Raw genomic sequence first — 27,699 nt, forward strand, 5'->3', positions numbered from 1 at the left:
CCAGGATTACCCCTACTTAATTTTGTGTTGACAGCACTGAAATGCCCTGACCAGATATCCTATTCTTCCTTCCACAGTGCTTTAATAATTCTCACTACATATATCTTTCCATTACAAAGGAAAATACAGAAGAAATGCTTCGGTTTCCTTTTCACGCCACTGCAAAGATGAGTGATGTAGATATTAGTGTCATGTTCATTGAGAAACAGCTAAAATCAGTGACATTGAACAAGGATTAAGGGCATGAAGAAATCCTTGTAATATCCTATATTCAATTTATACCTCAGTCAAATCCTGTTTTCACTGTAATACATTACACTGTAGATATCTTGAGCTAACTGTGCCCAGTGATTGGAAAGAAGCACAGGACATACCTATCTACAAAAAAGGATACCAGAAGTGTTTAACAAAACTACCACACTATCTCATTGACGTCCATGCATTACAGAACCTCAGAACAGACTCTGAACTCAATATTTCAACAGAATTACATACTAGATGCATACCCACAAAGATTCTGATCATGCATGCTGTGAAATTTTGGGTGAAGGATGTAGGGACAAATGATTACCACAGGTTGGGGTCAGGATGATTTCTGGAGCAGTGAATGTGTTTTAAGGATAGCACCCAGATTCACAGTTCAGAAATGCTTGTGGTGGTGGTGGTAGTGGTGGTGGAGGTGGGGACAAACCAGGTGGCCTGGGCTGTGAAGCAGCCATTGAAACTTGATAGGTTATGTTCATCTGCATGCTGTGCATGGTGCTCCATTTTGCTCTTGGCGATGTGTCATGTTTATGATAAGCATCAATCTATCCTTTCTGTAACTGTTGACTTTTTTTTCGTCATCAGTTTTCTGACTGGCCTGATGTGGCCCACCATGAATTCCTCTTCTGATCCAAAATCTTAATCTCAGAGTAACAGTTGCAACCTATGTATCAATTATTTATGGGATGTATTCTATCTTCCTATCTCCTCATTCCTTAGCTTACAGGCCCACATAATTTTCAACATTCATCTGCAGCACAATCTCAAATGCGATTCTTTTGTTCTGGTTCTTCTGCAGCCCATGTTTCACTATCATACAAGGCTGTGCTCCAAACATACTTTCTCAGAATTTTCTTCCTCAAATGAAGGGCTATGTTTGATACCAGTAGACTCCTCTTGGCCAGAGAACACCTTTCAGCCAGAGCTAGTCTCCTTTTGATGTCCTTTTGCTTCATTATTGGTTGTTTTGCTGTCTAGGTAGTAGAATTACTTAACTTCATCAACCTTGTGACCATCAATTTCACTCTCAAGTTTCTCACTATTTTCATGTCTGCTACTTTTAATTAATTTCATCTTTCCTTAGATTTACTCTCAATTCATATTCTGTACTCATTAGATTGATCACTGATATACTTTTACCTTCAGTTTTAATCAGATTCCTGAATTTTCATCATTGCTGCTATGCTGTACAGATTGAACAGTAGGGGTGAAAGACCACATACCTGTCTTACACTGTATTTAATCAAAGCCATTTGTTCATGGTTTAATCACTTATTATTCCCTCTCAGCTCTTGTAAATATCGTATTACCACTCTCTTGCTATAGCTTACCCCTAATTTCCTCAAAATTTCAAATATTTTGCACCATTTTACATCGTTGAACACATCTTCCAGGTCAACAAATCATATGAATGTGTCTTCATTTTTCTTTAGTCTTGCTTCCATTATGAACATCAGAATTGCCTCCCTTGTGCATTTACCTTTCCTATAGTCAAACTGATCACAATTAATAAATCTTCAATTTTCTTACCCATTCTTATTTTTGTCAATAAGTTGGATGCATGACCTGTTAAGCTGATTGTGTGATAATTCTCACACTTCTTAACTCTTTGAGTCTTTGGAATTGCATGGATGATGTTTCTCCAAAAGTCAGACGTTTTTTGCTGGACGCATACATTCTACACACCAACGTGAATTATTGTTTTGTTGCCACTTCCCCCAATGATTTTAGATATTCTGATGGAATGTTATCTACCCATTGTGCCTTATTTCATCTTAAGTCTTCCAAAACTCTTTTAAATTCTGATTCTATTACTGGATCCTCTATCTTTTCTAACTAGACTCCTGCTTCTTCTACCACATCTGGCAAATCTACCCCTTCATAAAGGCCTTCAAAATAGTTTTTCCACCTATCTACCCTCTTCCCTGAATTTATCAGTGGCCTTCCCATTGCATTCTTAATGTTACCACCCTCACTTTTAATTTCAGCAAACATTGTTTTGACTTTCCTACACACTGAATTAGTCCTTCTGACCATCATTTCTTTTTCGATTTCTTCACATTTTTCATGCAGTTATTTCATCTTAGCTTCCCTGTTGCTATTTATTTCATCCCTCAGCAACTTATTTTTGTCTTCCCAAATTTTCCTGAATAGTTTTGTGCTTCCTTCTTTTATTGATCAACTGAAGTAATTCTTCTGTCACCAATGGTTTCTTCACCGTTACCATCTTTGTACCTGTGTTTTCCTTTAAACTTCTGTGATTGTACTTTTTAGAGACATATGTTCCTCTTCAACTGTTCTGCCAAATGAGCTATTTCTTATTGCTTTATCCAGAGCCTTGAAGAACTTCAAGCATATCTCATTCCTTAGCATGTCTGCACCCCACTTCTTTGTGTATTGAGTCTTCATAATTAATCTCTTGAATGTCAGCCTACACTTCACAACAGTTGACATTATGAAGTAAGTAACTTCTAGGCCAGTAGATTCCAAATCTTTAGTTAAGGTATTCAAGGAAATGCTTCTGTGATGCTAGACAATCAATTTATTCCTCTGTAAAGGGGAAGAAATGTAATTTATGAACTTCATAGTTTTTCTGGTGTAAATTACAAAGAGTTGTTCATGAAGTTGCCCTTATTGAATCTAATACAAAATTCAGTAAGCATTTACAGACAGAAATAATCAAACAAGCAAAACATATGAAAATTTCCAAATGGCATTGAAATATTCAGCTATCATTTTACAGATAACCCACATAATCAAGACAAATATATGTTCTTCATCTTCAGAACATAATGAATCTTTAAATTTGCTGCTGCTTTCTCTTGCATACCATTAAGTCCTGGTCAGTTATCCAAGCAGGTAACCTCATTAGGCTGCGAAGTTTTGTTCCTGTGCTTGGGAAATATTTTGTCTTTGTTGTGAACCGTAACATTTTGTTGGTATTCCTTTTTTTGTTAACAAAAAATTCAAAATCACTTTTGTCCTCAATCAGATAATAAGATAGAGGGATCATGGGTGAAATTTGTGGCAATTGGATGCACTGTAAATCCTGAAGGTGTAAATCTAGATTTGGGAATTGCTTGAGGTTTTGAAGGAAAAATTCCTGTTTCTTTGAAAGAGTCAGCTCAGCTGGTGTCATTTCTTTCAGCCAGGCACTTCCAAAAATCACACCTGTGACTGTTTTAACTCTTCCAATTGTCCAGTACTTAAGTCAGCAATGTCCCAGAATATTCAAATTGTTTGAAAATACCCTTGTCAAGTAGCAAACATTCACATTTTTAATTCCTTTAGAAGCAATTTAGAATCTGTAGTTTCCTTGAGCAGCAGAGAGAATAAGAGGCATCAAAGATGTCGTTTACCTCCATTAACAATGAGGTAGGTTTTGTGAGGATAACGGCTATCACTGAGTCTTATCTGTTACTTGAAAACAAGTGTCATCAGGTAAATTTATATGATTTTCGTCTTTATACATCTTTCCTCTGAACAGAATCATGGGAGAAATACTTTTAACTACAGCATGCACATGTTCAACTACTGTTGCATTTTCAGTTTGTACATGAGCAATAATCTAACGTCCTCATATTACAGCAAATGTATGAAGCAAGTGTCGCTAAGGTTTTACTAGACTGACTTTTCCCCATTCAGTTACTCACTAGCTTCATACAAGAAATAATTTTGCATATTCAGTAACTGTGTTCTAGTAACAAAGAAATGAGTTTTTGAGGCATACATAATGACAGATTTCTTACAAATTACTTTGGTTATCTAAAGAACTCACATTCTTTGAAGCTGGTAAATTGTAGCACTCTAGGTGGGCGGGTGGGGGTGGGGAGGGGGCTGGGGGGGGGGGGGGGGGGGGAGGGCGCAAAAAATCACAGCTTAAATACATTACTAGTGCCTCAAGCACATGCTAGCAAGAGATTCAATAAAAGCTGTGACCTTCCACGTCTCACTCATACTTTCAGAATTGAGCAGCGGGTTTCATTTGAAACTGGAAAATAAATTTCTTTATGCCACATTCATTCATAATAATAAATTATTTACAGTAATCAAGTTGTAATCAATGGAAACTAAAATAGTGACACTGGATGGAGTGACTCACTTTTTGTGACCCTAAGCATAAGACAGGTTATCCAGATGTGAACCATTGATTTTCAACAACATTACGCACACATTTTTGTCCCATACAAAGGAGACAGCTCTTAGTAGTATTGTAACAGCCGTCTCTCTACAATTTATTTTGTACATTGAAACAACAACTAAACATAGTGAAAGAAGCAGTATCAAAATTCATAAACACGGCCACAATAACAATGGAGCAAACTGAGAGCCAAATGGAGGATGAGAAGTAGATAAAAATTTGTGAGAAGAAATTGAAGAGGGAGAGGAGGCATTTCATTTCTGTTCATGTAACAAGACACTGGCTGAAAAATTTAAGAATGATGAAGTTACACATTTCATTGGATACAGTAGTCAAACAACATTTTCCCAAAATATATTTTTACAGAATCTCCATTTACTACCGTATCATAATGCAAACAGATGAACAATTATTGTAAACAGCAAGACACGTCAGTACATTCATATGTAAATATTTAAACAATGAAGTAATCCAGGACATAATAATGATAATAATAATAATATGAAATCAGTAAACTGCTACATTCCACAGAGTGGAGGTAAGTTGTACACAGGCACAACAAAAAAACTACCAAACATGTGAACTTCAGACAAACAGCTCACCTGTGAATGACCATTGTCTCTGACCTCCGAGGTGGACTGTGAGCAACTGCACACGATGGGTGAAGCAGTCTGGGTGGTGAAGAGAGAGATGAAGCTGGTACAGGATGGGAAAGTGATAGAACGGTAGATGTGGGTGACTGAAGTGATGGTTGTGGGTGCATACAGTGATGTGGTACGGACAGGGCAGGGGAATTATGTGGAGTCAGAATGCTGGACCAGGAAGTGGTGAGGAGGGGGGGGGGGGGGGAAGGGTGAGGAAATTGTGAGAATTAGAAGAGCAGAAAAAAGACTGTGCATGTACTTGCGAAATAGAAGGCTGTGCAGTGCTGCAGGGTGGTCCAGTTATCTCTTGGCCACAATTTGTCTGTTTCCTTTCATGCGAACATACAGCTTGTTGGTTGTCACATGCAATAGAATGTGGCACTGTGGTCACAGCTTAGCTTGTAGATTACACAAGCATCTGTCAGCCCACACGCCTTTTACACTGAAGGGTGAATATGTGTATTTTCATTCGTGTGTGTGTTAACTGTCAATTGTAAGTGCTTCCAAACACACACTGCCGTTCATTGCCATCTGACTGGATCTGAACAATTATACAGTCCTTTAAATTCCTGGTCCTCATATAAATTGACAATTTAAATTGCTGTCTGTGGACACTAACACTTTGGTTCATCTGGGCTGAACTGTGATGGATTCGATGAAATAGCATGCAGGAGCAACCACCTGTGGGTGAAAATGCAGTGAGCTTCAATGGAGCAGCATGGGGATGAAGCCAATTTCATTAGATGATGGATCTCACTTGACTGATTGATTGATTGAGAGGGGTTATGGGACCAAACGGGGAGGTCATCAGTCCCATGATTCCTAAGTTAGACACACAAGAAACAGGGTCCAATGAAAGTGGATGGACCTAGTCAGGGGAGTCAAATAATAAAATAATGAAGAGTAAACACACACAGTAAAAGGCATGTAAGTTTAGATCAAATGTGAAAACTTGGGGAAAAAAAAGCAAAAAAGTGGGGTGGTCTTCCCATGGGGGAGTGATCATGGTCTTGTTACCATCCATGGGTCGGAGGGGTATGTGAGGAATGATGTGAGGTGCATTACAGTGAGTGGAGATGGGGATCCCAACATAAGGAAGTGATACGCATGCCAACCGGCAATCCCACGCAAGACCGTGTCAGGAGGGAGACAGTCGTCATTGGCGAAGAGTGCAGGGTACATCGGATGGTCAGGGAATTGGTGAATGATGACTGATTAAGAAAGTAGTCGTTTGCCCAGTCATATGTGTAGAGGGGGAATCCCCACCTCTATGAGGAGACTATCAACGGGACTAGTGAGAAAGGCACCAATAGCCAGATGAACCCCACAATGGTGAAGAGGGTCAAGCAGATTCAAAGTGGAAGGCGTGGCTGAGCTTTAAACCTGACCACCACAATGTAGTCTGGAGAAGACCAGGTCACAGTAAACATGGAGAGAAGTGTGACACAGTCTGCACCCCAAAATGCAAGGGCCAGGACGTGGAGAGCATTAAGTTTCCATTTACATACAGTATTTTGGCGGCAAATGTAGAGCAGCCATGTCAGCTGGTTACCAAAAATAACGCCCAAGAAACAGGACTGTGCTTCAACATCAAGAAGCTGGTCACCTAAATAAAATTCTGAAATGGGGTGTACTGTGAGTCAACGATAAAAGTGCATAACCCACATTATGGAGGGAGAAAACTGGAAGCCATAGGAGTTAGCCCAACAGAGGCCCATGGGATGATTTTTGGAGCCGGCGCTCAGCAGATCTACTTAGTGGGAGCTGGATCAGATGCAAAAATCATCGACGTACAACACCAGAATAACCAGAGGTCCAACAGAGGTCACAAGCCCATAGACAGTAAGGAGGAAGAGTGTGACACTTACCACAGAACCCTGTGGGATACCATTCTCCTGAATTCCAGGGGTGCTGAGGGCAGTGCCAACTTGAGCCCGAAAGAGCTGCCGAGAGAAAAACTCACGGATAAGAATCTGAAGGGGAACATGGAAGCCCCAGTCATGGTTGGTAACTAAAGTGTGATGGGACCAAGCCATGTTGTGTGCCTTATGTAGGAGAAAAGAAGACCATGACAAGGTGCTGACAGTGAGTAAAAGCATGTTAGATGGCTTTTTCCAATCCAAGTAAATCGTCAGTTGGAGATCATCTCACTTGGAAGCCACAGTGTTACTAGGACAAAAGGCCCAGAGATTTGAGTACCCAACATAATCTGAAGCTAACCATCTTCTCACGCAGTTTACGTAGTACATTTGTCAGATTAATTGGTGGTAGCTGTCGAGAGCCGTTGGGTTCTTCCTGGCCTTAAGGACAGGGATAACTATACTATCTCGTCATTGTGACGGAAAAGCAGTTGTGAACCTAATGCAGTTTAAGATCCTAGACCATCTGGTTGTGGACATAATCTGGGCCAGCTGCGATGTCCTGTGAAGAGGTAAGAGCCTGCAAGAATTCCCATTCAGTGAAGTGTTCACTATATCACTCAGTGTGATCATACAAAGGGTGGGGGGTCTGGTCAACACTGCATTAGTGTCTGAGAAAGGTAGCAGGATAGAAAGATGATGTCAATGAAATCACAAAGTGTTCTTCTGCGAGGTCCAATGGATCAGTGCACAGACCACCTTTAAGGTTAATGTCCTGGACAACTGACTGTTACTTGCAGCCCAGAGCACTACGGAGCTTGGACCGAACCAGCAATTAAGAGGCATACGTCCGCAGAGAGCACACACAGTGCTCCCAGCATTCTTTTTTATGCTGCTCAATAAGGTAGTGAGCCTTAGCACGAATGCACTTAAAACTGAAGAAGTTCGTCTGTGAAAGGTGTCGTTTAAAATGATGCAGTGCCTGTCAGCGGGTGTGGACAGTGACTGTAACATCCCTGGCACTCCAAAGTACTGATCAACGATGAGGGGACGTGTTGGTAGGGGGGACAGCAGTGACAGCAGCGTGAAGAATAGTGGCAGAGGTGCCTCGCAAGACTGCACAAATGCAATTCGACAGGGAGGTGTAGAAGTGCGCAGCAGACATATACAGAGGGCAACTGGCCCTGTGGAATACTCGACTTGGGGTCCTGTCTGCCAGGCGGTGGCAGGGGACCGATAGAATCACTGGAAAGTGGTCACTGTCATGAACGTCATTACGGGCTGGCAAATGGAGGGAAGCCACGAAGGCAAGAGAGGAGATCGTGAGATCGATGGTGGTAAAGGTGCCATTAAGAGCATTCGAGAGGGTAGGGGACCCCTCATTGATGAGACACAAATTCAGGTCCCTAATAAATTGGTCAATTAGGAGAACCCCACCCATTGAAGTGTCACTCTCCAACAGTGGAAGTCCCCAAGGAGGAGAAACAGCTGTGGGAATTGTTGGATTAAGGTAGACAGTGCAAAGTAAGGATTTATCCTAACTGGAGGGAGGTGGACACTGCAAATGGTGATTGCCAGAGACGTTTGCACTCTAACCACTATTGCTTCCAAGTTGGTACATAGTGGATCCAGTCACTACGACGTTGAAGTGAACCAAAGTGCAGATCCCACCAGATGCTTCCCTGTGGCCAGTACATTTCCGGCAAAAGGTTGCATTTCTGGTAAGTGATGATAGTATCCATGAAAATTCCAGTGGATGATTGTGTGGCCAGAATCCAGATTACTTACACACACACACACACACACACACACACACACACACACACAAAACCTTTTGGAACCTTGTCTTATGATTTACCTTTCTTCTTGTTCATTTTCTCCTCCTCCTCCTCCTCCTCCTCCTCCTCCTCCTCCTATTTCAGAGGCAGAGGAGGGTAGAGCACAGAGGGAGTACAGGTTTCTGCAAGATCCAGAACTGAAAGAGAGCAGGTAACCTTGGGATGCACAGACTAACTGACTGATTGTAGGAGTCTTACAGCCTGAGAGATGCTGGGCAGAGGGGTCTTGGGAGAGAGCCCGATCATTGACAGGTGCCAAAAATGGGCGTACTACTTCGGCTGGTGAGAGGGAGCAGATCCAGAGAGGAAGTTGTGGCAACAGCAGGGAAAGAGGAGGGAGAGGGTATAGGGGGATGGGGCTGGGCAAGGAAGAGGTAGGTGGAGGAAATGAAGTAACAGAGAGGAAAGCTGAAGATTGTGACACTAGATGGAGTGTCACATTCTTTTGGTGAACCTCAGCATAAGACAGGTGATCTGGAGACTTGTATTCTTGGATTTTCTTTCTCTCTTGTATGCCTGGCAAATCTGGCTAGTGAGGGGAGCCGCTTTCAGTACATTTGTCACACACCGGTGTCAGAACACAGGGGCTTCCCTCATGGACTGGGTGTCCACAGTCAGCAAACAGAGTGTCTGCCATGCAACGGGATGACATATGCCCAAAACACAGCCACCGAAAGCACCACACAGGTGGATAGGCATATGGCTTCACGTCACCATTGTAGCACATAACCTTGACCTTCTCTGTGAGGCTATTCCCCTCAAAAGCTAGAATGAAGGCACCACTATCAGAGCAGTTGTGTTTGTGGCCCATATGCACATGCCAAACAAAATTAACGCACACTTCTCCAGATTAGCCCACAGTTCATCATCAGTTTGCAGGGCGAGATCCCAATGAAAAATCACTCTCCGCACCATATTCAGAGATTGGTGAGGGGTAATACACTGGCACATTGTCAAGATGATCACAGGTGCAAAGAGCTGCCGATTGGGATGCAGAAAATGCTTTGATCAATAATTTTGTCCTGAATATTTTCCACAAAAAACAATAGCATTGTGGCAGTGAATGTGTTCCCATATCTACTCATACAGATGAGGTAATGGGGTAAGTGTTTCATCCAAAGATGGCTAGCCTGGCCCTCCTCCCATGGTGTAGCGAGGAAAGGAGAGGTTGCTGGGTAACATGAGGCAGCATTCAATGATTGTTCACCTTTCGAAGAAGCACCCGTTTGAGATCGGCCAGATTTTTGCTGCTCCATATGTTTCATGCCCCCCCATGAACCATGGACCTTGCCGTTGCTGGGGAGGCTTGCGTGCCTCAGTGATACAGATGGCCGTACTGTAGGTGCAACCACAACGGAGGGGTATCTGTTGAGAGGCCAGACAAACATGTGGCTCCTGAAGAGGGGCAGCAGCCTTTTCAGTAGTTGCAGGGGCAACAGTCTGGATGATTGACTGAGCTGGCCTTGTAACATTAACCAAAACGGCCTTGCTGTGCTGGTACTGCGAACGGCTGAAAGCAAGGGGAAACTACAGCCGTAATTTTTCCCGAGGACATGCAGCTTTACTGTATGATTAAATGATGATGGCGTCCTCTCGGGTAAAATATTCCGGAGGTAAAATAGTCCCCCATTCGGATCTCCAGGCGGGGACTACTCAGGAGGACGTCGTTATCAGGAGAAAGAAAACTGGCGTTCTACGGATTGGAGCATGGAATGTCAGATTCCTTAATCGGGCAGGTAGGTTAGAAAATTTAAAAAGGGAAATGGATAGGTTAAAGTTAGATATAGTGGGAATTAGTGAAGTTCGGAGGCAGGAGGAACAAGACTTTTGGTCAGGTGATTACAGGGTTATAAATTCAAAATCAAATAGGGGTAATGCAGGAGTAGGTTTAATAATGAATAAAAAAATAGGAGTGCGGGTTAGCTACTACAAACAGCATAGTGAACGCATTATTTTGGCCAAGATAGACACAAAGCCCATGCCTACTACAGTAGTACAAGTTTATATGCCAACTAGCTTTGCAGATGATGAAGAAATTGATGAAATGTATGACGAGATAAAAGAAATTATTCAGGTAGTGAAAGGAGATGAAAATTTAATAGTCATGGGTGACTGGAATTCGTCAGTAGGAAAAGGGAGAGAAGGAAACATAGTAGGTGAATATGGATTGGGGGGAAGAAATGAAAGAGGAAGCCGGCTTGTAGAATTTTGCACAGAGCATAACTTAATCATAGCTAACACTTGGTTCAAGAATCATGAAAGAAGGTTGTATACCTGGAAGAATCCTGGAGATACTAAAAGGTATCAGATAGATTACATAATGGCAAGACAGAGACTTAGGAACCAAGTTTTAAATTGTAAGACATTTCCAGGGGCAGATGTGGATTCTGACCACAATCTGTTGGTTATGAACTGCAGATTGAAACTGAAGAAACTGCAAAAAGGTGGGAATTTAAGGAGATGGGACCTGGATAAACTGGAAGAACCAGAGGTTGTACAGAGTTTCAGGGAGAGCATAAGGGAACCATTGACAGGAATGGGGGAAAGAAATACAGTAGAAGAAGAATGGGTAGCTCTGAGGGATGAAGTAGTGAAGGCAGCAGAGGATCAAGTAGGTAAAAAGACGAGGGCTAATAGAAATCCTTGGGTAACAGAAGAAATATTGAATTTAATTGATGAAAGGAGAAAATATAAAAATGCAGTAAATGAAGCAGGCAAAAAGGAATACAAACGTCTCAAATATGAGATCGACAGGAAGTGCAAAATGGCTAAGCAGGGATGGCTAGAGTACAAATGTAAGGATGTAGAGGCTTGTCTCACTAGGGGTAACATAGATACAGCCTACAGGAAAATTAAAGAGACCTTTGGAGAGAAGAGAACCACTTGTATGAATATCAAAAGCTCAGATGGCAACCCAGTTCTAAGCAAAGAAGGGAAGGCAGAAAGGTGGAAGGAGTATATAGAGGGTTTATACAAGGGCGATGTACTTGAGGACAATATTATGGAAATGGAAGAGGATGTAGATGAAGATGAAATGGGAGATAAGATACTGCGTGAAGAGTTTGACAGAGCACTGAAAGACCTGAGTCGAAACAAGGCCCCGGGAGTAGACAACATTCCATTAGAACTACTGATGGCCTTGGGAGAGCCAGTCATGACAAAACACTACCATCTGGTGAGCAAGATGTATGAGACAGGCGAAATACCCACAGACTTCAAGAAGAATATAATAATTCCAATCCCAAAGAAAGCAGGTGTTGACAGATGTGAAAATTACCGAACTATCAGTTTAATAAGTCACAGCTGCAAAATACTAACGCAAATTCTTTACAGACGAATGGAAAAATGGTAGAAGCGGACCTCGGGGAGGATCAGTTTGGATTCCGTAGAAATGTTGGAACACGTGAGGCAATACTAACCTTACGACTTATCTTAGAAGAAAGATTAAGAAAAGGCAAACCTACATTTCTAGCATTTGTAGACTTAGAGAAAGCTTTTGACAACGTTAACTGGAATACTCTCTTTCAAATTCTGAAGGTGGTAGGGGTAAAATACAGGGAGCGAAAGGCTGTTTACAATTTGTACAGAAACCAGATGGCAGTTATAAGAGTCGAGGGGCATGAAAGGGAAGCAGTGGTTGGGAAGGGAGTGAGACAGGGTTGTAGCCTCTCCCCGATGTTATTCAATCTGTATATTGAGCAAGCAGTAAAGGAAACAAAAGAAAGATTCAGAGTAGGTATTAAAATTCATGGAGAAGAAGTAAAAACTTTGAGGTTTGCCGATGACATTGTAATTCTGTCAGAGACAGCAAAGGACTTAGAAGAGCAGTTGAACGGAATGGACAGTGTCTTGAAAGGAGGATATAAGATGAACATCAACAAAAGCAAAACGAGGATAATGGAATGTAGTCGAATTAAATCGGGTGATGCTGAAGGAATTAGATTAGGAAATGAGACACTTAAAGTAGTAAAGGAGTTTTGCTATTTAGGGAGTAAAATAACTGATGATGGTCGAAGTAGAGAGGATATAAAATGTAGACTGGCAATGGCAAGGAAATCGTTTCTGAAGAAGAGAAATTTGTTAACATCGAGTATAGATTTAAGTGTCAGGAAGTCGTTTCTGAAAGTATTTGTATGGAGTGTAGCCATGTATGGAAGTGAAACATTTACGATAACTAGTTTGGACAAGAAGAGAATAGAAGCTTTCGAAATGTGGTGCTACAGACGAATGCTGAAGATAAGGTGGGTAGATCACGTAACTAATGAGGAGGTATTGAATAGGATTGGGGAGAAGAGAAGTTTGTGGCACAACTTGACTAGAAGAAGGGATCGGTTGGTAGGACATGTTTTGAGGCATCAAGGGATCACAAATTTAGCTTTTGAGGGCAGCGTGGAGGGTAAAAATCGTAGAGGGAGACCAAGAGATGAATACACTAAGCAGATTCAGAAGGATGTAGGTTGCAGTAGGTACTGGGAGATGAAGAAGCTTGCACAGGATAGAGTAGCATGGAGAGCTGCATCAAACCAGTCTCAGGACTGAAGACCACAACAACAACAACAACAACATGTTTCATGCGTCAAGCATCTGCCCCAATACCAGCCAGTGTGACTAGCGGCTCTCCCCAAGGGTGCTACATAGCCAAACCGAGGTCTGTCTAGCACAGCGGCCATTGGCAGGAGTTGTGATGCTCCAAGAGCACAAGCAACCACTCCTTGGCATACATGGGGAGTGAACAACTCAGGAATCAGGAGAGTGCTTCCTGTGTTGTCAGGGGACTCAGCCCGATGGGTACATAACACCCCCATCACACAGACTGGCTATGTGTGCCGGTGACCTAGCAGGGCAGAAGGTGGCTACCCGGGGGAAGGGAGACGGAATCCTCACTGCAGACGCCAGGGAGGGAGTCATTCCCCAAATGGCTCACACTAAAAAGAGGAAATTTTGAAGTTGAGGTCAAAACTCAAGTGGGGACCTAAAACCAAACAGGATGAATGTACAGGCAGAAAGAACACAATTGCAAACAATAAAGAAAACCAGGTGGATTGCTATGTCCATTTTTTTTGTGTGTTTAGGGCACTCACCTACGAAGGTCATTAGCGCCCAGTCACAAACGTTAGTGCAATAATACCGTAGAAAAATTCAAGGGAGCAGTAGCAGAGAGTACTTGCAAAGACGCAGATCTGTTTGGAGATGTCTGTCAATGCAATGAAACTAAGGATATGAGCTTGGCCGCAGTATCAGCAGCTTCATTCCCAGGCACCACAACGTGACCAGGAATCCACAACAAAAAGGACATGGGTGCCAGTATCAGCTAGCGACGGAGGGGACCATTGAATTCATTGCATGAGAGGGTGGTCCGAATATGAGTCCCAGTGACTCTGAATGGCGCTCAAAGAATCAGAGCAGATGGCATAGGCAGAATGACAATGGCGGAAGATATACTGAACAGCCTGATAGAGAGCAGAAAGCTCAGCTGTAAGGCTTGAACACTGGTCAAGGAGCAGATACTGAAAGGTATCATCCCCAATGACAAAGGCACATCCGACGCCAGCATTAGTCTTGGAGCCATCTGTGTAAATAAAGCCGTTATTAGTGGACCTCGAACAAAGTTCAAAAAACCTCAAGTGGTATATCGAATCCGTGATGTTCTCCTTTGGGAGCGACCCGAGTTCAAGGTGAACACGAACCTGAGCCTGGAGCGAAGATGGCATCGGGCTTTCACCCACTCGAGAAGTAGTAGGGAGGATAAAATCAAGTTGCTGAAGCAGGTGACGAAAGTGAACTCCTGGAGGTAACAGGGCAGAGACATACAGCCCATATTGGCAATCAAAAGAGTCGTCAAAGCAGCAGAAATATGATGGGTGGTTGGGCATTGACGTAAGTCGGCAGGTGTACCGACAACGCAACATATCGTGCTGGTAGTTTAGTAGTAAAGCTGCAGCTTCGGCATTCAGACTCTCAACAGGGCTGGTGTAGAATGCTCCAGTCGCCAGACGTAACCCCCCAATGGTGGATAGAGTTTAGACGGTGTAAGATGGACGGCCGGGCAGAAGAGTAGACAATGCTCGCATAATCTAGCTTTGATCCGACAATGGACTGATATAAGCGAAGCAGGACCATTCGACCTGCTCCCCATGATGTACCACTGAGAACACGGAGCACATTTAGGGAATGGATACAACGAGCAGCCAAATAAGGCCCATGTGGAGACCAGCAAAGTTTCCTTTCAAATGTAAGACCGAAAAATTTGTTTCTCTCCACGAATGGGAGAGCAATGGGACTGAGATCTAATGCTGGTGGAAGAAACTGTTTGTAACTCCAGAAGTTCATACAGACCATTTTCTCACCAGAAAAATGGAAACCGTTTGCGACACTCCAGGAATATAGACGGTTTAGACAATGCTGAAGACAGCGCTCCAGGAGACATGTTCTCTGAGCGTTGCAGTAGATTGTAAAGTCATCCACGAAAAGGGAGCCTGAAACCTCAGCTGGAAGGCAATCCATTATTGAATTGATAGCTACGGCAAAAAGGGCCACGCTCAAAATGGAGCCCTGGGGCATCCCATTCTACTGGCGAAAGGCATGTGACAAAACAGAACCCACACGTATCCTGACCATATGATCCATTAAAAATGCATTAATAAAGAGAGAGGAACTGCGAAGGCCCAAAGTGTACATGGTGTGGAGAATTCCCGCCCTCCAACAGGTGTCATAAGCCTTCTCCAAAAAGTTGTTCATAATGAAGGTCGACAAGGTAACTAGGTGGTCAACGGCAGAGCGGTGCCTACGAAAGTCACAATGGACTGTGGCAAGAAAGTATCAAGATTCAAGGAGCTAAACCAATTGAGAATTCACCATGTGCTCCATCAACTTGCAGACGCAGCTGGTAAGGGAGATGGGATAATAACTGGAAGGAAGGTGATTGTCCTTTCCTGGTTTGGGAATGGGAAAAACAATTGCTTCACGCCAGTGTGTGGGAACATGACCTTCAGTCCAGATGCGATTATAGGAGCGAAGAAGACAGCCTTTACCTGAGCAAGAAAGGTTCTTCAGCATCTGAATAAGGATACCATTGGGCCCTGGAGTATTGGATCGGGTACGGACGAGTGCACTTTCGAGTTCCCGCATGGTGAAGGTGGCATTGTAACTTTCACGATTCAAAGACTGGAAAGAAGGTGGCCGTGCCTCCTCTGCTTATTTTTAAGGGGCGGAAGGCAGGGTGGAAATGGGCAGAGCTCATAACCTCTGCGAAAAAGCGGCTGAAAGCGGCTGAAGGCATTTGAGATATCCTCAGCATCCACAAGGACTTCATTCGCCACAGTCACGCCAAAAATCGGAGAGTGGACCTTGGTGCCAGACAGTTGGCGCAGGCCAAACCAGACTACTGAAGAAGGGGTAAAACTGTTGGATGAGCTGGTGAAAGCCACCCAGCAAGCTGATAACACGACAACATTGTGCACAGAGTCGTTTATAACTGATACAGTTTGCCAACTTAGGATGGTGCTGGAAGGTGCGTAAAGTACGTCACTGAGCACGAATAGCGTCGCTGCATGCGGTAGTCCACCAAGGGACTGGGACTCGACATGGAGAAGAGGAAGTATGAGGGGCGGAATATTCAGCAGGAGTGAGAATAACGTCCATGAAGTATGCGACCTGACTATTACAGCTGGATAATTTTGGTCATGGAAGGTCACCAGGGAGGTGAAAAGCCCTCAGTCAGCTTTGGAGATGTTCCAGCTAGTGGAACATGGAGAAGGAGTGTGATGCAGGAGATGGATTATGCAGGGGAAAAGGTCACTCGAGTATGTATTTGGATGAATGTTGTTTAACTGTGCAACAGTAACTTAAGCTTGCAAATTGTTAATGCATCTAATGTCAGTCCCTGTAATTAATTTGATTGATAAAATTGTTTGTTGAACCTGCCCAATTCATGTGACCTTTCCTTGTTTTGTGAACTGTGTACTTCCAATATCATGCCCTTTTCATAATGGTACAATTGCCAAAATATGGATTCTAATTAATTAAGCCTGCTAAAGTTTTTACTGCGCGGCTCATGACTGTTTTAATACGCTTTTAAATTGTAATAATATGAATGTTGTTAAGCAATAAATTGTATTACATAAAACAACAAATGAAAAAATATGTGAGTCCACATTCCACTTCTTTTCCTTAAAGCTGTCCAAACACTAGTTGTGTGGTATCAATGTCTTAATGATGGAAGATGAGCAGCAATGTGACTTGCACTTCATGGAACACACAACTAAAGATTCAACAGATAGGTTCATAGTTCATCTTCCATTTCAGGAAGAGCAAAGTTTGTTATGCAATTCTTTCCACAATGCAGCAAAATGCTTCTCTCAGACTGAGCAGAAACTAACAAGACAATCAAAGCTTGCGGAAAGCTACACAGAGTTTATGAGGAAGTATGAAGGTTTACGACACGGCAGTACTAGTCATGACAGAAGCCATTTCATAGTACACGCCACTTCAGCTCAACTACTAAAAGAGAGCAGCATTTGATTTTCTTGCCAAATCAAACACAAATTTGTCACTAAACAGTCTTCCAATGATATGACCAACCATTCAACATTATTTGTAATCCATAACATTATGCTTTCACATACATCGCATTGCCTTCACAGTAGACATGGAGAATATGCATTGACAAGTTCTGGTAGTAGATGAAGATCGCACTTTCCAAAGAATATTGTGGAGGAGTGATAGATCTGCACCACCTCGGGAATACGAATGAAAGGCGATCACACACAGAATGACTTGTGCGCCCTTTCTTGCAGCCAGTAATCTGTTACAGTGAGCTCACAAAGAGAGTGAGCAGAGTGAGGCAGCAAACATTCTCACTAATCATTTCAATATCGACCATTGTATCTCAGGATGCAATACAGTAAGGGGTGAAATCAAGCTCCAGTAAGATCTCAGGAAGATATTGATAAGAGGTGGAGCTTCACTATGGAAATGGTACAGCAACACAGACGAACTATTCAAAAATATCCCCTCAGTGGTGCAAAAAACACAACTACTTTTACTGCTTGATAATGATGAGGATGTTAGAACTTGAGGTTTATTCTAGCATCCAGCTGTTCAACATTTTGAAACTGTGAACAATTTCAAACCAGCACCTAATATCTACAGCTTCAGCTTCACAAAATGCGCTGTACTGTGTGCCACATCATACATTTTTGATCCATTTGGATTAATTAGTCCCCTTGTGATCACATTTAAGATACTTCTGCAATGTCTATGGCAGCATAAGTTAATGTGGAATGGGCCCTTGTCCTCAGAGTTGTACACCTTGTGGCAGACACTATACATTGAGATTCATATGACAGACAGCATGCATGTTGATCATATGGTCACTGCAGGAGGGACAGCTACCTGTATACAGAAGTCAGTACAAGATCTGGTTGATCATCCAAAGATTGATCATTTGATTCTGTTTCATGTATCAGAGACATACCTGAATATTACTGGAAGCAAATCCCAAACAGCTAACATAGCTACAGAACATAGCTACACAGTTACTTTTACTTCACACAGGACAACCAGTGATAGATGAGCTACCAAACATGAAGTTAGATTTATTGAATTACTAAGCAACCCAAGATAAACTTGTGATACCCAAAGACAAGAAGACCTCTCTATGAAGTGCACGAGAAATTAATTTAATGACCATAATAATATTCTAAAAAGGGTTTTTTCAAGTTTGTCTGGCTATGATAATAGCAAGAAGAGTGACTCTATTACCATTTTGCAAAGGTGATTGACGTATAATTGCAATAACTAAATATTTTAGACAATTGTAGGTGGTAATTATCATGTTTAATGAATATCAAATGTGCTGTAACCTAGCTCTGGGGTAAAGTTACATATTTTGCAATGTCTATAGTATCAATGAATGATGGTTGCTGCCATAAAGTCACATTCTAGTTCAAATAATGGGTTTAAACTTTTATTCACTTCAGGAATTTTTTCTCTTGCGCATGAAATCTGCTGCAAATGTGTGAAGAGTTTCTGCAGAGTGGGACAGCAATAGTTGCTTCATCAGGCTTCACTGTACTTGCTGATTTGAGAGTTTTATTCCATGCTATCTCATTCTCATTCAGTGAAGTGCTTTGCCCTAGATCTGTAGCACTGTGACAACGCCATTATATCAGGAGAGAAAATATGAAGTTACGATGCCATTAGCCAGTATGCGAGTATTCTTTGATATATTTTTGTAATTGTTCAGTAGGTAATTACATTGTAATATAAGACTTGAGACAACACTTCAGTTACCAGTGCAAATAAAGTTGCAAAAGTTGTGGTGTCAGGAAAGATTGGAGTGCAAAAAATTGTAAGTATGAAGTGAAGATGAATAGGATATGTAGAAAGGTGTTAATTAATTAAAATCGGGTGTGCAGGGCACCCCACAGAACGGCTAAAAACCATGGGCTGATGAAATTTGTTGGCACCCTGGAAGGTGGCCAGGAAACAGGGTGGGGTGGGTGGGGGGGGGGGTTTCATTACATGCCACAAAGCCAAACTTCCTTTGCTGCTGGTGAAACTCACCATCTCTCTGTCAGTCTCAGTGGTGCTGCTTCTACTTTCACTCACCTGAGCAATAGGACGCGGGGCTTCCCCGACAACAGGGCCTGATTGACAAAAAAGGAAATTGTGTGTTAATATAAAAAATACTTAATCTGCAAAAGTCAAACAAACAGTTAATAAATGAAGACTGTTTCAATATGACATTATAAAGAACAGAATCAATTACTTCAATCTTTTAGAGAGCCTAGTGATCAGTGAATAACTGAGCATCTAATCTAGTCAATTATGTACAACAGTGAACATTACTAACCGAGATCCACAAAGTCAGAACTTTATTCGAGTTGCAAGCTGGCTATCTGAATACCGCCAGGGGCAAATAAACTTTTATTGTCAACATTTCAAATAATTATTAACCAAATTTTATAATTTAAAATCCTGTAGTAATCTGCTTATTAAAACATACAATTTTATGTTACAGGGTTAACTCACTGTGGCAAGTTTAACGGTTAGGAACTGTGTGTATGACTGTATATGCAGCCTCACTCACTGCAAGCATATGCTGTCATTCTACTCATCCAGTATTTGACAATGAGAGCACTTTGTGACTTGCAGAATACTTCATCAAGAATTTCAAATTATCATTAACTTTTCTCAGGGATACCCCACATAAGGTAATAGCAAAAATGTTATCACTTTCCACATTTTTGCTGTTCATGCAGTAAAATTGCACATCAAACACATACAATGTAATCCTCCTTTCTTTACTTACAGATGGATACACATAGCAAGGAGACAGTGTAGCAGACGATGTGGGTTGTTTCTCAGGTGCATTCTTCGTAAAGGTGAGGCAGGAAGAAATTTGTTGGGTATGGGAACAGGATGGAGTAGAAGACATAATAGAAATGAGGTGGAAGTGTGTGGTGTACCATATGACTGGTACCTTACAATGCTGTCTTGTGACATTCAACAGAGTGCTGCCTGTTGCTAGCATGTTAATAAACCTGAAACAAACTCAGAGCAGCTCATCTTGCCCATGACACCCATTGCATAGTTTCTGTATAGGGACCACATGACACTGGACAATTTTCCAGTATTCCTGTGCTCTTCACAGCCTTCATAGACCACTGCACAATGGCTCACCAGCCAATCCAAGTCCCAGACATTACATCCACTGTCTACTTCTGAGTGCCATGACTATATTAATAAGAATGTAGCCCACAATATTGACATCACTAGTGCAACCTACTCTTTAGATACCTACAGCAGTGCCTCTCAGTTTTTACAAACAGAGTGCTGAACTGGAGCTTCAAGAATAGTTCTCATATTATCAAACATCTTTCAGTGGATCAGGGCATTCTTTACCTTGCCTTGCTTTAACATTCCCAACTATTCCTCTGAGCACAACAACAATGGAATCTAGGAAAACACCAGTGCAGCTTGCAGTGCTCAGCTTAGCTCATATTTGTGACAACCTTACAGCATAACAGGACTATTGTTAGGTTTTTAGCACTAGGAAGCCATTTCACACACCCAACATTATAATGTGCCTTCTGTGTTGCAATGAAGTTCTAATGTTCATGACAACCTAAGCCATTTCTCACCTTGTGTATGGATCATCTGCAACAGGTGGTTTAGAGGACCACGAGTTGATGACAGATGGGGAAATGCAGCTCCCTACTGGACTCCATGTAGAGAGGTGAGGCAGTAAGAGAAACAATTTTGTCTGGGAACAGACTGTAGTGAAAGTCTTGATGGGAAACGTTTTTTGAGCAAAGGGACAGTGGTACTGTACGTACATTATCTTCGGATACTTATCACAAATTCTCTCCAAATGTGTGTGCACATTTCTCCTATGTTTTTCAGTTGTTTCTACTACACAATTTACTCCCAGCCTCTTCATTTCAGAGGTAATCAGCTCTCATGTGTCATATGGTAAATCATAAAAAACATTATTGCTGACTGGATTCCTCATAAACACCCTCCTCATTAAACAAAACACAGCTCCATAAATAAATGTAAACACTTAAATTATATGAAGAAACTACTAAGACAGCCAAAACAAAATAAGAAAAACAATGCAATTGTCTCCAGTTCACTATCTCATAAGGAGGAAGAAAAATAGTACATCGAAAAACAGTGTCTGTTCAATTGTGATGGCTAATCTCCAACTACGGTCTGGATTTTGACAGTCATGACTAATAGATACATGCATTAATTAGCAAAGTTAGTTTGTATGCTCTATTACTGCAATGCCAGACATGTCATCCAGCCATAGATACTTAGCCTTAGCTGTGGTAGCTATTATAAATGTAAAAATGTAGCTTTAAAAATAGAAGAAGTGATCAAACCAATAACTATGCTGAACACACTAGTTACAAGACACAGACATCACTTTTCTTCAAGAATAAGTTATCGGTGAAAATATATGTCTAATAGTATATACCTAGCAAATAATGTAATAAAGATAAATAATATCTTCACTGACATTGCAACCCACAAAAAAGCAAAATCCTTGCAGTTCTTTCTACAAAAGGAGTAAAGAAGACCTCTTGTGTTGGTGATATGAGGGCTATGTAGCACTGGAATGGAGACAGGGAAGGGTCTGAATGGGTGAAAAAACTGACTAATCAAGGCTGAAGCCAGGAGGGTTACAGGAACGTAGGATATACTGCAGGGGGAGTTCCTGGCCACAGTTTACTACTGGTAATTCATGCAGACAGACAGCTTGTTGCTTGTCATTCCCATGCAGAAATCAGCACATTGGTTGAAGCTCAGCCTCTATATCAGATGACTGGTTTCACATGTAGCCCTGCCTTTGGTGGGATATATGTTGTTTGTAACCAGCCTGGAGTAGATGGTGAATGAAGGATGTATGGGACAGGTCTTGCATTTAGTTCTATTACAGTGATCTGAGCCATTAAGTAAGGGTTGGGAGCAGGGATTGTGCTGGGATGGACGAGTGTATTGTGTAGGTTTGGTGGACGGAGGAATACCACTGTGGGACAGGTGTGGAGGATAGTAGGCAGGACATTTCTGATTTCAGAGCACAATGATAGTTAGTCAGAACACTGGTAGAGGATGTAATTCAGTTGTTCCAGTCCTGGGTGGTACTGAGTTACAAGGGGAATGCTCCTCTGTGGCCAGATGGTGAGACTTTGGGGGTCATGGGAAACTGCAAAGATAAAGCACAGAAGATTTGTTTTTGTACAAGGTTTGGAGGATAATTATTGTCTGAACACTTCATTGAGTCCCCCGGTATATTTCGAGGGGGGCCCCTCATCACTGCATATGTGGATAGACTGTATGGGAGGGACTTCTTGGTATGGACTGGGTAGCAGTTGTCAAAATGGAGGTATTAATTGTAGTTAGTAGGTTGGATATGGACAGAGGCAGAGATGTAGTCATCTTTGAAGTGGAGATCAACACCTAGGAACTAGGCTTGCTGGCTTGAGAAGGTCCTGGTGAGACAAAGGAGGAGAAGCTGTTGAGGTTCTGGAGGAATGCGTATAGGGTGTCCTCACTCTCGATCCAGATCACAAAGATGTCTTCAATGAATCTGAATGAGGGGAGGGGTTTTAGGATTCTGGGTGTTTAGGAAGAACTTTTAACCCATACTTAATCACTCATATCCCTGTAATAGACCTAGATGCAAGACCTGTCCCATACATCCCACCACCACCACCACCACCGCCACCGCCACCGCCACCGCCACCGCCAACGCCAACGCCAACGCCTACGCCTACGCCTACGCCTACGCCTACGCCAACGCCAACGCCTACGCCAACGCCAACGCCTACGCCAACGCCTACGCCAACGCCTACGCCTACGCCAACGCCTACGCCAACGCCTACGCCAACGCCTACGCCAACGCCTACGCCAACGCCTACGCCAACGCCTACGCCAACGCCTACGCCAACGCCTACGCCAACACCTACGCCAACACCTACGCCAACACCTACGCCAACACCTACGCCAACACCTACGCCAACACCTACGCCAACACCTACGCCAACACCTACGCCAACACCTACGCCAACACCTACGCCAACACCTACGCCAACACCTACGCCAACACCTACGCCAACACCTACGCCAACACCTACGCCAACACCTACGCCAACACCTACGCCAACACCTACGCCAACACCTACGCCAACACCTACGCCAACACCTACGCCAACACCTACGCCAACACCTACGCCAACACCTACGCCAACACCTACGCCAACACCTACGCCAACACCTACGCCAACACCTACGCCAACACCTACGCCAACACCTACGCCAACACCTACGCCAACACCTACGCCAACACCTACGCCAACACCTACGCCAACACCTACGCCAACACCTACGCCAACACCTACGCCAACACCTACGCCAACACCTACGCCAACACCTACGCCAACACCTACGCCAACACCTACGCCAACACCTACGCCAACACCTACGCCAACACCTACGCCAACACCTACGCCAACACCTACGCCAACACCTACGCCAACACCTACGCCAACACCTACGCCAACACCTACGCCAACACCTACGCCAACACCTACGCCAACACCTACGCCAACACCTACGCCAACACCTACGCCAACACCTACGCCAACACCTACGCCAACACCTACGCCAACACCTACGCCAACACCTACGCCAACACCTACGCCAACACCTACGCCAACACCTACGCCAACACCTACGCCAACACCTACGCCAACACCTACGCCAACACCTACGCCAACACCTACGCCAACACCTACGCCAACACCTACGCCAACACCTACGCCAACACCTACGCCAACACCTACGCCAACACCTACGCCAACACCTACGCCAACACCTACGCCAACACCTACGCCAACACCTACGCCAACACCTACGCCAACACCTACGCCAACACCTACGCCAACACCTACGCCAACACCTACGCCAACACCTACGCCAACACCTACGCCAACACCTACGCCAACCTGGTCACAAAGGTCACTTACCCCATTGAAGGCAGTGCTACCTGTGAAACCAGTCATGTGCTATATAAGCTAAGATGCAACCATTGTGCTGCATTATATGTGGGCATGACGACAAACAAGCTGTCTGTCCACATAAATGGCCACCTACAAGCTGTGGCAAGAAACAAGTTGATACCCTGCTGCTAAGCATGCTGCCCAACACGACATCCTTCATTTAAACTCTACGCTATAGTGAGTAGCAACTTTCTGTTTCATAATATTCTTTGTTTCAATTCACTTCTTCAGTTTTATGAGTCCTTCACCCCAGCTGCATCTAATTGTATATTGTATTTAATTTTAAATGTACTATTTCTTCTTTATAATTTCATTTGATAGATTAAAAAATCTACTTGCCAAGCAGCAGCAAAAAAACAGAAACACACACACACACACACACACACACACACACACACACACACACACACACACACACACACACACACACACACACACACACACGTGTGGGCAAGAAAGAATGTAATTGGTGATTAGATGTTTTTATCTATCCAATTAAATTACACTGTTCGACAAGAGTTCTATTCCTGATATCAAACTGTGTGCTTCTAACCCAGTTTACCATGGGAAATTCTAATATGTAAACAAAATATCATTGTCAGGGATACGTTTTGTGTAGTATGTATGTATATACGAGGGCGGTTCAGAAAGTAACCTCCGATCGGTCACATGTCGGGTTGTGGGGGGAGTAGCAACGCCATCTGTGCGTTCACGCACTCAACAGGTCAGAGTCGGCATCAAGCCGTGGTCGAGTGAACATCGTACCTGCACTAGTTTAGTTTTTGTGGCAGTTTGAAATCGTTGCTGCAATAGAAAACCCTGCCAAATGTGAAGTGCGTGCTGTCATAAGGTATTTTACAGCTAAAGGATATTCTGCAGCAGCTATTCATTGTGAGCTTTGTGCCATGTACGGACCAAGAGTTATGAGTGAAGGAGTTGTCCATGAATGAGTACGTTTCTTTAAAAGTGGACGAGAAAACGTTCATGATGAAGAGAGGTGTGGTAGACCATCATTGGTGACTGACAAACTCGTTCAGACAGTTGATGCAAAAGTTCGTGAAAATCGACGTTTCTCAGTGTCGGAGTTGTCTACCAGCTTTCCACAGATTTCTAAGACTCTCTTGTACGAGATAGTGACAGCAAGGTTGGGTTACCGTAAGTTCTGTGCACGATGGGTGCCCAAAATTCTTACCGACCACCACAAAACTCAAAGAATGGCCTCTGCATTAGACTTTCTGTCACGTTATGAGGACGAAGGAGAACCATTGATAAACAGAATCGTGACCGGTGACGAAACCTGGATTAAGTACATGAACCCTGAGACAAAAGAACAATCAAAGATGTGGGCACATTCAAATTCGCCTACCAAACCAAGAAAAGCCTCGCAAGATTTTTCTGCCAGAAAACTGATGGCAACGGTGTTTTGGGATGCCAAAGGGGTGTTGTTGGTTGAATTCATGGAACGTGGTACGACCAGTAATCAAGACGTGTACTGTGAAACAATAAAAAAGTTACGACAGGCTATACAGAACAAACGCCGTGGTATGCTGACTTCCGGTATCGTTTTTTTGCACGATAACGCCTGTCCTCACTCTGCCCGCAGAACAACGGCCCTTCCCGAGTCCTTCAAGTGGGACGTTATCAACCATCCACCTTACAACCCAGACCTGGCGCCAAGTGATTATCACCTCTTCATGCATTTGAAGAAATGGCTCGGGTCACAGCAGTTTGATGACGACGAAGAGCTCAAAGATGCTGTCACAGGCTGGCTCCAGGCACAAGCAGATGATATTTATGCAGAAGGAATTTCAAAGCTTGTGAAGAGATACGATAAGTGCCTCAATCGCTATGGAGACTATGCAGAAAAATAGTGCAAAGATGTAGTTGTAAGATGTATATATTAAAATATTTTTATTTAACTTCGGGTATTTTTTTAAATCAACCGGAGGTTACTTTCTGAACGGCCCTCGTATATATATACATATCCACAATTCACGGTAAACATAGGGACATTATAGAGAGATACAGGTATGTTGCCACATCCGTTAGTGATGGAACATAACAATTTCTTGTTACAGGTATGTTGCCACATCTGTTAGTGATGGAACATAACAATTTCTTGTTCAACAGCAGGTGGGAAGAATCAGATGTCATCGAGTTATCCCCTGCCATATGTATGTCACTGAGACCACCTGCAATAGCCCATTATCTCTAACAGTGACAGCCGGTTGCTGCATCAAAACTAAGTCTCAATGGTGTTTTGCTGCATAACGGAAATAAAATACCCTTCATTTCAGTAGCTTATGCCAGCTTGACCAAAGAGAATTACCAATTTGTAGAATGGGTGTTAAATTCATTACTATACCGTGAATACAAATGGAAAATATTTGCAGATTTCAAAGTAATTGCGATGGTACAGAGAATGTAACAAGGGTACGTGGAGTATGCCTGTTTTCTTTGTGAATGGGATAGTCGAGACGGAAATTGTCACTACATGAAAAAGAAATGGCCTAGTCGGAAATGGAAAGTGGGCGAAAAGAATGTACAACATTAATGTCAGATAGCTCCTGGGGATATACCACTTACACCACTTCACATCAAACTTGGGCTAATGAACAATGTGCAGTGTGTCTTTGAAGATACATATGATGGACCCTCATCTGGACTACTTCATAGAGAGTTGTAGTGATGTATTGAATGAACATGGCGAAAAATACCATAAGGACATTTCTACCATAGAAAGGTGTTATGAATGTAAGTGGGTACCTTCTATATTAGCAGATTATTGCTGGAATATCATTCAAGATAAGAAAGATTCACAATACAAGAGAAGAAAGTGATGTGCATTAGAATAGAGTGGTTCATTTTCTTGTCGATTTCCTCTTATTTCTCATATCAAATAAATGCTACAAGGTGTATCCAAAAAGATTTCTGTGTTATATGTTAGAATTCATGCTCCATTAATGTGATGAAATTATAACATCATAAATATGTGAATTTCTCTATTGAATTTCACCTCATGTTTGCTGCAATATATCAGAAACAGAAGAGAAAAAGAAAATGGTGATTATTCATAAACAATTCCTGACAAAAAAAAAAACTAAAAACAGTTTTGAATTCAGCTTTCTAAGTACAAATAGGATCACAATGTATTTTTTTCAGAAATACAAGGGTGTTCGTAGAAGAGTGTTATTTTGGCAAAGTTGATTGTATTAACTGTTATATTATTCTATTTCTTCTTTAGATATTGTGCACTAAACCCACATTGTGATGGAGTTAAAAAAATGCTTTCTTCAAATATTCTTGTGAATTCTATCACATTTCCCCAACAAATGTACACATTGGCAGATCTAAAACAACATTACAATTTGGTAGCCTTGC

Source organism: Schistocerca americana, unplaced genomic scaffold (assembly GCF_021461395.2).
Source record: "Schistocerca americana isolate TAMUIC-IGC-003095 unplaced genomic scaffold, iqSchAmer2.1 HiC_scaffold_18, whole genome shotgun sequence".
Lineage (NCBI taxonomy): Eukaryota > Metazoa > Arthropoda > Insecta > Orthoptera > Acrididae > Schistocerca > Schistocerca americana.